The 13,720-nt window shown below is 37.5% G+C and overlaps 1 long non-coding RNA gene across 1 annotated transcript in view; it reads left to right on the top strand.

Moving 5' to 3' along the window:
• Positions 1 to 3,459: 3,459 nt before the first annotated feature.
• The window catches only part of LOC306662763, a 104,480-nt gene continuing 94,219 nt past the window's right edge, over positions 3,460 to 13,720 (top strand). Inside the window, exon 1 of the long non-coding RNA XR_013764224.1 lies at positions 3,460 to 3,524. This is a non-coding gene — a long non-coding RNA (uncharacterized lncRNA). The remainder of the gene's footprint in view (positions 3,525 to 13,720) is intronic.

The following is a 13,720-nucleotide window of genomic DNA, read 5'->3' as shown; positions in this document are numbered from 1 at the left end:
GAGTTTTCTTAGCCCTAAGTTCTCTGCCGGGTAGTAACAGGGCAGGAAGCCCCAGGGAGAGTCATCCCAGGACTCAGGAGGTCACGTGGGAACTTGAGGCAGACAGAAGCTGTGAAGCATCTCTTGAGCCTTCACATCATAAGCACTTGTTTACTACACAGAGAGAAAGAAACGCATGAGTAATTCACCCAGCTGCAGCGACAAGGAGCACAGAGTAACAGAACTGTGATCACCTTCACAAGTGACCAAGAACGTGCTGCAGAAGCAACACTTAGAGAAAATGACTTTATGTCTTGCAAATCAGTCTCCTCCCATTTCTTGAAGTTCCAGGCCAGCAGAGTTTGTAGGTTTTATTCCCTGCTCATCAATAGCCAGAAAAGTGGCTGGTCACAGTGGGCACTCACTAAGTTTGTTAAATATAAAAGATAACATTCACCTATTCAGTTTGTGACAAAAGCTTGATAACTTGAATGTCACCAATGGCAACATAGAAAAACTGGCAATCTATTTGATTGCATACAAACTAAAAAAAAAAAAAAAAAAAAAACACCAAAGAGAGAAACCCTTACTACAAAGGAAACTTTTGAAATCAATTAAATCCATAGGTTCACATTAGAGAAATATTTTAAACAAACTTGAAGAAGAAAACTCAAGCCTTTAAAAAAGGAAATCCACATGCCTTAAAAGCATATGAGGAAATTTTTTTAAAACAGAGCATGTAGGGTATTGGTTCTGTTGGCTCTTGGCAGTTATAAGAAAAAGATTCAACTTTAGTTGATGACAGTCCAGAAATTCATCAATAATACTTTTGAAAATGTTAGTATAATACTTAGCTCTGTGTTAGAAAGAACAGAGTAGACAAGAGCCTCGGATGGTCCAGGCCTGCTTCTCATTGGTCAGGTCCTCAGAGTAATGTGATCAATGTGGGACTCCACCCTTGAAAATGTACGTAGAGAAACCAGAGACGGTCTCCCAAGCACTATCAAAATGATTACAGACAAAGTCAAACCAATGGGGGAAGATTAAGGGGATTATGTTTGTTTAGTCTAGAAAGGAAAAAGCTAAATGATGAATAAATACTTATTTTAAAGTATACAAGTATATGAAAAAATGATTATTCTGAGGAAAACTAGATTATTCTATCTCTATGATAGACAATAAACTTAGAGGAAAATGGTTAAATTGTACCAAGAGAGTCTCATTAACATTAGGTCTTGTAAAATTTCAGGGTAGGCTAACAAAGCAACAGAGCAACCCCTGTCTTTGTGTATGTTTCTGAGCAATTTAGACAACTGCCTATTTTGTGGCTTAGTGAAAGAATAGCAGGTGGCTGAGCCCTTGATTAGAATTATAGGGTTATAGAATCTTAGAGCTGAAAAATAGCCTCAGTAGATTAAAGTTGCTCATTTATATGTTTTGAAGATTTTGGTTGCCACCCACCAATAACATATACAAAAAAAATATAGGATGTGAAACCTTGAAGGTCAGAGTTCTATCATGGTCAAGTGAATGGAGCTTTTTTAAAAATGTCTGCTCAGATCATATGAACACATCCTAGTTGTATGGTACGAACAACAAACTAGGGCAGTAAATTACAGCAGAACAGTACAGTGCTGTGATTCTTTAGCATATATCAAGTTACAGATGAAAACTGAAAACTAGTCCTTTATTCCTAGAAAAATGTCTAAGGTCCATGTACCCATCCATGATGTCTAGGTCCTCAGACAGTGACCAATGTGGAAGTAGTGTGGTATGTGCTTAAGAACATGACCACTGTACTTATGTTTATATCTACATGGAATTACTCCCTTTTCTAATGACTAACCTCATGATATTTGTTGAAAGTGTTACTGAATATCTCCAAGTCTATTTTCTCACTTCTGAAATGTAGGTAATATCTGCATAGAGCATTTTGGTGAAAATCAATGAAGTAACAAAGGCAAATTTAAAAAATATAAAAAAGGAAACTACCTGATACATAGTAATTGCTATAGAAAAGTGTTTTTCCAATTGTAAGTTGTGATCCACTATAGGAGTTTAGGAGTAAATTGATTGAATAGGTTCTAATCGATGTAAAAAATGAAATCGAATAGAGAATATCCACTGCACTTTGTAATCATGACTATTGCTTTAAATAAAAGTATATGTTATGCACTTGTTTATGTGTGTGAGTTTTGTGGTGCATTTGCATACTGGGTAGCAATATAAAATATTTCTTATTGTGGATCATGGCCAAAAGCTCATAGTCATAGTTTACAATTTTTATTGTTTTAACTTTTATCCCTTAGATTTATTTTTCTAGAGGTGTCTACTCTGAAATAATGTTGCTACCCCACATAAAAGGCAAGTGCCTCACCACAATACACCTCCATCCATATTTCTGGCCTCGGGTACCAGAGTCCTTATGCATTTTACTTCTATACATGTTACAAACCACTCAACATATTGCTGTGTTTTTTTCTTTAGACACTTAACTTGATACCAAATATATATAAAAAAGAAAACTTCCACATTTGTATCTCTGGTCCTCCTCAGTGTTTCCTGAAGATCTCAGCTTTCATCTTCCACCATTTTCCCTCAGCCTTGGCAATCTGAAAATATCTCTTTCTCATCCTTACAATTAAAGGATACCTTTGCTGGCTATAAAATCTCAGATGGACAATTCCTCACTTTCAATACCTTCAAGATGTTATTCTACTGCCCTCTGGTCTACTTAGCTTTGGATGAAAAGTCAGCAAACGTCATTGTCATTATTCCATGTAATTTCTCCTCTTATTGCACAGAAGATTTTCTCATTATACTGTTTTCAGCAATATCACCATGGTAAACCTCAGTGTTGTTTTGCTTATATTCATTCTCCTTGATACTTACTGAGTTTCTTGAATCCTGGGGTGGATATTTCTAATCAAAATTGAGAGTTACTCAATCTAACATTTTCATATATCTTCTCTCTCTCCTCTTTGTTTGAGACTCAATCACAGAAGATGATTTGATTTGGTCCCTTGAGACACTGATACACTCTGTTCTTTTTTCCTTCCAGTTGTTTTCCTCTCTCAGATTCAGACTAGAACAACTCTACTGACCTATTTTCAAGTCCAGTAACGCTTTGTTCTGAATGTAACACCAGTTTGAATTTACTAAAAAGCAGATGCTAAGATGAGATTAGATTTCCAAAAGATATATTGGGGAAAATATTAGTTTAAGATGAGGGAGCAGAAAAAGGTAGAGAGAACCCTTAGATAATGACTAAATTTTTATATTTGTGAAGAAGAAGGAGAAGGAAGAGTTGTGTAAGAAAAGTCCAGGACTATTGAACAGGCCTAAAAAATGTTTTGGCAGACTTTTGAGGATTTCTCAATCCAGAGTTACCCATTGGTAACAAAAATGTTTGCATTAATATCCCGTCATGCTCAGTTACTGGCCAGGAGCTGCCTATAGAGCTTGGTGTTTGGGTGAATGCTCGGATATATCCAGAGAAATGATAGCTGGGCTTTCAATAAGTTCTGCTTCTCACTGAAGGAGGTGTGAGTAGTATGTGTTTATAACTAGCCTATTGTCTATTTAATATTTTTAAATTAGATATTGTGTTTTTAGTCCAGTAATTTTTCATTTGGTTCATTTCTATTTATTTCCTGAAAAAAATCTATCTCTTAATCATTATGTCAATCTTTATATATTTTTAAATATATTTATAATAGTTTTAAAATTTTTGCTAATTCCAACAGCTGAGCATCTGTTAGTTTGGTTCTATAGATTACATTTTCTTTTAAATAAGGTCACACCTTTCTGTTCCCTTGAATTCCTTGTTAGTTTCACAGAAAAATATCTATTTTTGCCCAGGATTTTCTTATTGTGACTTTTGTGCCTTTGTTTATCTGATAGAGAAGCAGACTTCAATTATGGCTTGCTATTACCTTACTGCCAAATCTCAGTTGATAGCAGCATTTTATTATAGTGTTTGTCTTTGTTCACCCAGGTTGCTATGGTAGAAGAGCATAGACAGAGGGGTTCATTGACAATGGATATTGATTCATCACAGTTTTGAAGGCTGAAAAGTACAAGACAAAGGGGCCAAAAGACTTGGTGCTTAGTGAGGGCCCACTTCCTAGACTTCCTAGGTTCATAGATGGTTGTTTTCTGTGTGTCCTTATGTAGTGTAGGGGTGAGGTGCTGATCACATTTATGAAGGCTTTTCTCTCCTGAGCTAATCATTTGCTAATCCATCACATTAAGAGTTAGAATTTCAACCTAAATTCTGGGATGACATCAGCATTTTGCTGTTTTCTTAGTCCATATGGGACTATTTTCTGCAGGCTGCAAGGCTTCAGAAGTAATGACAAGAGTCTACTCTTTAGTATATTTATTTTCAATAAAAAAATTCAAAACCTAAAATAACACAACCAAGGACATCTTTGAATGAAGAGAGTCATTGAAAATGTTCTTAGAATGATTTCTTAGAATATGAATTTCTAGGTCAAGGTCACTCACTTACTAAAGTCTTGCTGTATGACCAACATGCTCCCGAAAGATTGTACCAATATACACCCTGACCAGCACTGACGAAATACATTTTTCTCAAACTATACCCATGTCCTCAGAATCCTTTCTACTCAGCTAGGGAAAGATATCAGTGTTCCCAGGCTGAAGATTCTTATGACCCAGGACTAGAATGGCATCAATCACTTTTGACCACTTTCTGTTGGCAGGATCTTAGTTACAGACACCGTCCAGGTTGAAAAAGCTCCTCCAGCTCTGTGCCTAGGAAGAAGAGGGAAATACAGCTATCAATGAACACTAGCAGTCTAGTTTGGGCTGCATTACAAGAAGTTATGAAGGGATAAAAGCCACATTTTCTACAATGGCAAACAGGTTACTTTCTCAATAGACATTTGCTGTCATATGCAAATACATAAACTGTCTTAGATAAATACAATTGTGTGACAACGTGGGAGGTAAAAAACTTGATTGGCTACACTCCAAGATACACTGAAACACTGGAGCAGATGTATGTGAATGAACCCTCCCTCGGTCTGGGTGAGGTTATTGGTGTAAGTTTGGTTATTTTAAAGCCTAAGGTACAATTATCAGTCTCCTGAAAACAATTTTATACTAATTTAGTTTCAATTACACTGAGTCTCTTTCTCAGTAGTTGCAATTATGTCCTTCAAAATAATCCCACTGGATATTTCTCAGAGTTATTGAGTGATTTCTTTTCAGAGTGGATGAGAAATAGAAGTAAGGATGGGAAGGTAGACATCTTGTATATAATAAAACACTTTTAAAGCACTGCATGAAAGAAAGACATTGATAATGCAATAGTATGTGGTTATTATAACATTGTCGTTAGCACTATTTTAGTTTATTTGTTGCAGCTGAATTGCTTATGGAGTTGAAAAGCCAGTAATGTTGCTTGCTGAAGGGAGATTAATCCATGAGACCTTTTCTTTATTAAGGGATTACAGACAAACTGTTTTCCTGGTGATGCAAAAAAGGATTGTGAGTCCCTTCCAAAATTCTATTTCTTTTGAAAGTCTGTTTTCAAGTGGGCTTTCCAGTAGAGTAGATAATTTGGTGATTGCTGCAATTTAGCATTAGTTTCTGGGCCTGAATTCCTGTTGCCCCTGTGGTGGTTTGTGGTGCACATGAAAAATATCTGGAATTAGGTTCAGGCTCCTGACTGAGACAGCTTGAAGAAACCACCAAAGGGGCTGGAATAAAAAGCCACTGCCCTTTCATTTACAGAAGGAAGAGACATCTCAACCCAAGCCACATTCCATAAATAGGCCCTCCACTTCTTCCATGACAGCTCTGACGGTACCTAGCACTTGGTGTTGCTCCATCCCTTGCAAGGTCACCAACATTTCACAATTGCTGTCATGACTCTGGCTCCCCAGGCAGGGTGAGTGATCTTCCTCACTGACATAGAGCACAGATGTACTCAGCTCTGTATCTGTGCTTAGAAGCTGGGCAGAACCATTTGTCACGACTGGTTTCTTCCTGTCTTTTCTCTGAGGATGTGATTTATTTTGACTGATGGTGAAGAACCAATAGAAAGCAAATGTAGTGGGAATGAGTAAGGGTTGTACATTGGTTTTAAAGTTTTCCTCTTTTTATATACTAAAGGGATTTGCATGTGTACCTCTTAGTCAGCTTTCTGCCAGTGTGACCAAAATACCTGACAAGAACAACTTTGAGGAGAAAAAGTTTATTTTGGCTCATGATTTCAGAGGTTCAGACCATAGCTGGCTTACTCCTTTGCTTTGGGGCCAGAGTGAGGCAAAAGGGTCTGGTAGAAAAAAGATGCTGAACTCTTGGTAACTGGGAAACAGAGTAATCAAGACACCATGGACAAAATATAAACCCCCAAAGCATGTCCCCAGTGACTTAGTTCCTCCAGCCATGCCTCACTTGCCAATAGTTACCAGCTGGAAGTCCATTCAAATTACTAATCTGTCAAATGGATTAATCCACTGATTAGGTTACAGCTCTCATAATCTAAACATTTCACCTCAACATTTCTACATTGTATAACATGACCTTTTTGGGGGGATACCACACATCTAAACCACAAACATTGCACCCCTGGGACCCCAAAGCTTATTCACATCTCACAATGCAAAATGCATTCAGTGTATCTCCAACAGTCCCCATCATTATACCAGTTTCAGCATTTCACAGAAGTCCAAGTTCATAGTCTCTTCTGAGATTAAGGCAAACTCTTGGTTGTGAACCCCTATAAAAATCAAAACTTGCATGCCTATTCCAAAAGGGAGGAATAGCAGTACAGAAAGAAGGAATGGAACCCGAGTAAGACCAAAACCCCACTGGGCAAAAAAGTTCTGTGGTTTCACACCCAATATCTGGGGTACGTAGTGGTGAGATGTGATCTCAAAAGGACTAGGGCAGTCCCATGTCTTTGGCTTTGTTTGTTGCAGCCTTTAGGTCCTCTCTTTTGGCCTGGCTCTGTTTGCAGCAGACCTCTTTCCTAAGCAGACAGCCCATATTACTGGTATCTCTTAGTCCTGGTGGTCATTCCAGCTTTGGCTTCATCTCCAAACTTTACACATTGCTCTCTCAGGGGTAGCCTGCGGGATTCCAACTCTTCCACACTTTGGTCCCTTAGGCCTTCCTTTGGCTTCTTGGGGGAAACCTCCATGACCTCCTAATCAAAGCGTCCTTCAGTCTTGCAGAATCACTACATCAGGACAATACCAAAGTCTGCTGCCAACTTTAACTAGCCAGGCCTCCTTGGACTATGACTGCATTGGCCTCTGAGTGCTTGGGTGACTGAGTAGGGCACTCCAAATCCTGGAGAAAAACTTCCTATGCACCCCTGCATGGGCAGGGCACCCCCATTGTCTCTCGTCAAAAGGGTTTGCACTTTTACACTTGAACCAGTGATAAGTGTGGTCTTCCTGATTTTTGAGATGCCCTGATTTCTGAGAACAAAATACTTAGCTTCTCTTCGGTGATGGTAATCTCTTCAACAACCAATCTGCCTGGGCTGTAGTTTCACCCACACTTTTCTGGCCAAATTACAAGTTTTTAAAATTCTTCTACTCTGCTTTTTGCTCCTGACTCTCACAATAAGCTTAGCTAGAAGCTGCCAGCAATATCCATGCTACCATCGGAATGCTGTGCTGCCTTGAAATTTCCTCTGTCAGGTTAATTTGTCCATCACCTTTAAATTTGACCTCACACAAAGTCTTGGGACATGACAAATTGTAGATAAGTTCTTTGCCATAAAGTTACACATGTGGCTTCTAGTCTAATTCCCAGCTGAGTCCTTGTTCACTTCTGAAATGTCATTAGCTCAGTCTTTACTACCTGCATTCTTATCATCAACATGTTGGTCTCCAAGGCTCCCCATAATCACCCATTAAGCTCTGTTTACAGCATTCTAGTTTCTTGAGATTATATCTCCAAACTTTTCCAATTTCTTCTCGCAGATACATTTTAAAGACTTCTGAACCATGCGGACAGGTTATTTAGCAACGATCCCACTTCTCAGTACCAATGTGTTAGTCAGGTTTTTGATGCAGTGACCAAAATATCTGATGAAAACACTTAGAAGAAGAAAAATTTATTTTGGCTCATGGTTTAAGAGGTTTGGTCCACGGATGACCAACTCCATTGCTCTAGGCCCAAGATGAGGCAGAACTTCATAATGGAAAGACATGGTGGAGGAAAACCACTCAGCTCATGGCAGACAGGAAGTAGAAAGGGAGATCCAAGGTGCCAGTGGCAAAATATAAACCCAAAACTCATTCCCACAATAACCTACTTTCTCTAGCCATGCCTCACCTGCCAATAGTTACCACCCAGTAGAGTAGTCCTTTTAAATTATTAACCTATCAAATGGATTAATCCACTGATTAGGTTACATTTCTCATATTCTAATTATTTCACCTCTTAGTATTTCTGTGTTGCCTAACATGAGTTTTTTTGGGGAGCATCTCACATCCAAACCATAATAGTGCCTAAAAATGTAAAATTCACCACTGTACAAAATCAAAGTTATGTATTTATTTATGTATATTACCAAATGAGGATTGTTCTAAACAGAGAAAACACCATTATTAATAGTTAGTTGAGTTGATTTCACTTGGGAAAATAGAAATTCACAGTAAGTAATCTAAGGGAAGTGGGTGCTATATTTGCTGAGCATTTGGAAACACAGTAACCTCTCAATCATTCAGACATTTGTAGTAACTGAGTATTCACCATGTTCTGGGCATTGTTTTAATGATTCTGACATAATAGCTATATTGTAGGCATTCTAATTCCGTATTATAGATGAAAAAACAGAGGCACAGATTTATCAATTTTATCTAAATGTGCAAACTAAGCTCATAGACACAATTCAAACCCAGCTGAATGGATCCAGGAAAGCAGCACACAAGCTCTCTTATACTACCAACTTGGTCCTGTCTCCCTGCCCTGCATCCCAGGATGTACTTCTAAGAAAAGAAGGAAAAGAAGGAAGCTATTCTTTTTTATGTCATAGTTTTTTATTTCTTGATGAGATGGCAGCCCTAGTCCAGGGAGAAAGGGCAACCTACTCATTGAGCAGGTTCTGATGTCTTCAGCCTATGCTGAGTAAGGGTACTTGGAAGAGGAAGGAAGGATCAAGCCCAGTGACACAAGGGAAAATGAAGGTACATCTCTTTTCTCCCACAAAGGGTTCCAGACAGGTGAGCTGGGATGACTGTCTTAGAGGCAGTCAAAGAAATATTTTACCAATAATAATTAAAACACAGGTAACGATGCCCCCTCAACCCCACATTTATGCACCCCAGAACATTTGAATTTTTGCTTTCAAGTTAATAAGTTTATAATATAATTTGTACTATATTTGAATATTTTGTATTTACTAAATCAAGACTTGCTGGCATTGTGGTTGCATTGAGCAGATCCAACTCATTACAGCTTAGACATTTCTGTCCTTCTGGGATAAGACATCAGAGAAGTAATAGACTAGGACATGTAGCAGGCATCCTTTCAGATTTGACTTCATCCTATAGGAAATTTTTTTAGAGACACACCTGTGGAAACACTAAGACACACGCTATGTCCTTGTCAGAAAGACAGATGTTGATGAAGTGTGCTGGAATATGTTTATGTTGAAGAGAGCAGTTTCTCTCTGCGGTAAAGACTGGAAGACCATGCTCTTGCCATAGCTAATCAAATTTTCTTTGAAATATTTTATGAAGCTTGATTCATATTCTTTCTAAATGATCCTCATTGGTAACAGATTGTTACCCTTTTAGAACAAATTTTATTTTTGTAAACAGGAAAAAACAATCAGGAGCAGAATTTGAAGAAAAATCTGGTTGACAAAAAAGGATAAGGCTCTTGGTACTATACAAGGTGTGGCTATAAGAAAAAAATTAATTTATGTAAATTCATTGCTCTAAAGGCAATTTTTAAAAAGCAAATATTTCAAGAGCAACAAAAATTGCATGTAAGGGTTGTAGCATTGAGGATAGGGTCTCAAGATAGCCACTTGATAGAAATTTTTAGTATGTTTGAATTCTGTTAAGCATGTTTACGGGATTTGGTTTTATATTTTATAATCCCCGATATAAATATTTAAGCACTTGTGTTTGGAATACAGATTTAATGATAGGAAAGTGAATTCTAAAATTGATTCAAAGAAAGTTAAATGAGGTCAGCAGTTCGGGTTCAGAGGTAATTTTACTCTAAAGCTATGTCTTTTTCTTTAATACCTCCCATGCAATCTTTCACCTTTAAGGTGTATTTAGAGTGGGTAAGAATAATACAAGTTTACTCCAAGCAGGAGATAACTTATAGAGTTCTCTCAGTAGCTTGATATATGAGTGGCAGCTCTTGTCCACATAATACACAGGGAGGGGAGAATATACTGCAAGCCTCTTCAGTATAATTTCATTTTTATTATTGCTATTAGATTTAAAACTTCTATAGGATCTTCCATAGTTTTGAATGACAATTGAAATTTTCACATTTCATTCTTGCTACTTCTAGGCTCAGTCTTAGGAATTAGTGTTGAGTTGCAAAGTGACATGGCAGAGAGGAAAATTCTGGCCTCAGAGTTGACAGTTAGGGCAAAGTTCTTTCTATCTTTTTGTTATCACTAGCTTTGTGATGTTGAGCAAGTTAATCTCTGTTTCTGGGCTTCAGTATTCATTCACACTGCTAAATTGAAATGAATGAACTCTAAGATGTCGAAAAGTTTCACTTTGTTTTTATCTTCCATGACTTGGTAGACTCTAAGGTCACCAATTGGGTATTTTGTGGTTTTTATAACAAAGATATCCTAAGACATTGACCTATTAGACTTTCAAGGAAGGAGTTAGCTCAGTAATTCTGTCTATCATTCCCTCATGTTCAAACTTGGAGAAGGAATGACTTAGCCAAGTACTCACAATCATTATTCTTATGGTGAGGTGACTTAACAACTAGCTTGCCTGTGTCTTGCTTGACATACCCAGGAATTATCATCATTATATGCTTTATATATTGCTAAATCGGTGGATTGTAGTATTTTTAAAGTGGTACATTTTGCAAAACTCCATTTCTTTTGATGGTTTCAAGTCACAGGCCCTTTATGGAAAATCAGCTTTTTTTTCTGTAAGTATATATAATTGCCTTTGAATTCTCACACCGATCATCCGGTAAAGAACATTCTACATTGAAATAGAGCAATTCAGAACAAAAAGTAGTTTAGTTCATTATACTCATGGTCATGAGATTGTAAACTATATTTTTTGTTTGGTTGAAAAAATATTGCGTATAGAACCCTTTTAGCAATTCTCAAATTTCTACCTCCTGTTCCCGTAACCTTCAATGTATCAGGAAGTTCTAAAAATATAGCAAAATATTTTCTGAGAGTAATTTTTCTTAGATTACCAGAAAATCTTTGCAAAATCAGACACTATATCACATGAGTCTAACTGTTCCCACTTTTGAGCACTTACTTAGGCGTCTGCATTGCATTACGTATCGATGCTCAGTTTCTCAATGGTGACGCCAGTGATTAAATGATAAGACTAGTTTTGCATGGCACACCTTTCACTGAACATTTTAGAGTCAGTGCATGTAGAAAGAGGGCCATACTGCCTGAAAAGAGTGAGTAAAAATTGATAACGTGCACCATAATTGCAATTGGAAAACATTGGGACAGGAGAGGGTGTTTAACTAGAATTGATCTTGGAATAGAAAGCTCATGACAAAAGGACCCTTCAGTAAGATAACCCATACTAACTTCAGGTTGTACATAAAGATGGAACCTATGGTGCTAACAGGCATCAAGGCAAGCTTGTGAAGTTGAAATAAAGTTGGTTGTGGCCGGCCGGCCCTGGGGGAAATGGGAATACACTTCAGCATACTGAAAAGAAAATGTCGAATCATTAAATTTCAAGTTATTTTTCAAACTTTAGTGACTTTGGTTAAGCAAGTTCTTTTTAAAAAGTTTTTATTTATTTATAAACTTCTTTGTTGGTCCTGGGGATTAAACCCAAGTTTCTGCATATGCTAGGTAATTGCTTGACCATGGAGCTACATCACTAGCCCTGTAAGTTCTTTTAGTATTTTAGAGTTATGGGATTGTACTCCTAGAAAAATAAGTGCATGTTTAATTTATATTTGGCTTTCAGAATATTAGAACATATTTATAAATGTACCGTATAAATAAGATACATATCTAATTAATGTATTTATATGTATATCTATCCTTTCCGCATCTTCTAAAGATGGCCATGAATATTTTTTAGTCAAAGACAAGGAAGAGAGATGTAACACAAGTAGTTGGAAGAGAGAGGAGGAAAAAAGGACTGTTAAGTGAGAATTTAGCCTGTGCATTCAACTTCAGAAGTCTGGCAAATAGTTTGTGGAAGCTATTTTTGTCTTTAATAAGTTTCTTTCATATTTCTTTATGAGATGTTACTATTAAAAGTTATATTATTATGCGCTCTGGCTATTCTTGTTTCAGTAGAAATCAGCAGATAATGCTCTTTCTTTTCTCATTTATTTTCCTCCCCAGAAAAGGAAATCCCCTTCTAGATGACAGAATCTATTGTTAGTTTCCCTCTGTCATGGAGTTCTCTTGGCACATCTGGCAGAGAGCCACATGGCAAGTGGGTTTCAGTGTCTTTCAAGTCAGTGAATGAAGAAGTTATCTCACTGACTTCAGGGGCTGGCTTTCTCCACTTTCTTTCTCATGCCTTCGTCTGTTTTCTTGTTTCTCTGCACTTGGATAAATTGAAGGATGACACACTCCGATGGGAACGGACCATTTGTTCCCTAGGTGTACAGCTCATAGTTTGAGTTCAATTAAGTGCAGTTTTTGTGAAGGAAATATATCAGGAGACTTTCATAGGGTTATGCTGCAGTAACAAATGGCCCTCATATCCCAGCACCTCATGTCAGAAGAGCTAACATGTTGTTCATCTTCCATGTTTACTGTAGGTCAGTTGTGGCTCTGTCCCTTGCTCTCTTCATTTTGAGATCCAGCTGACAGAAGAGACCCATCTGGGGATACAATGGGCTTGTGTCAGAGGGAAAAGAGAGAGATAGTGAAACCCTATAATGGCTCTGAAACTTCTGGTCTTGTCTCTCCCACTGCCCGTGTAGAATTCTCCCTCATGGAGAGACCCTGGATATTATGGAAAATAATACAGTCAGTCTATCAAAGAGTATGAGATACCACCATCCAATATCTGTTTCTCTGCTAAAGGGCTGCCATGCCAGCTGACCCATGCCTCACCAACTTACCTCATAGTTTATAGCTTTATCCTCTTGAAAACAAAACAGAGAAGCTAAGGAAAAAGATTTGTGAGCAAAATATTTTGTGGGCATCAAATGTATTTCAAAAAAGGAAGGTTATGATGAGACATTCAAACAATAACTCAAAGACCACCTCTTCCAGGGATGCTTCCTGGATTTATTCAATGGTATCCTATTTACCAATGTCTCCTATTTATTGTCCTTCTTCCATACATGGCCACTTTTCCTTGTGGTGATATAAGATAATGATGGACACATTTTACTGCTTGTTTGTCCTATTGAATGCAGTAGAGTACAAGACATTGTCTACCTGTGAAGTTCCTTAAAATCATACCAAACCCTGACTTGGTTATTCTATTCACTTCCCAGAAAAAGAAAGCAACTTAGTTCTGAGAACTTTTATTATTTATCTTCCCACCTTCCCCTAGATAATGTAAAGCACAGGGTGTTAGTC

This window comes from Sciurus vulgaris, assembly GCF_902686455.1.
Source record: "Sciurus vulgaris genome assembly, chromosome: 5".
In the NCBI taxonomy this organism is placed as follows: Eukaryota; Metazoa; Chordata; class Mammalia; order Rodentia; family Sciuridae; genus Sciurus; species Sciurus vulgaris.
This window is presented reverse-complemented; position numbering and strand designations above follow the sequence as displayed.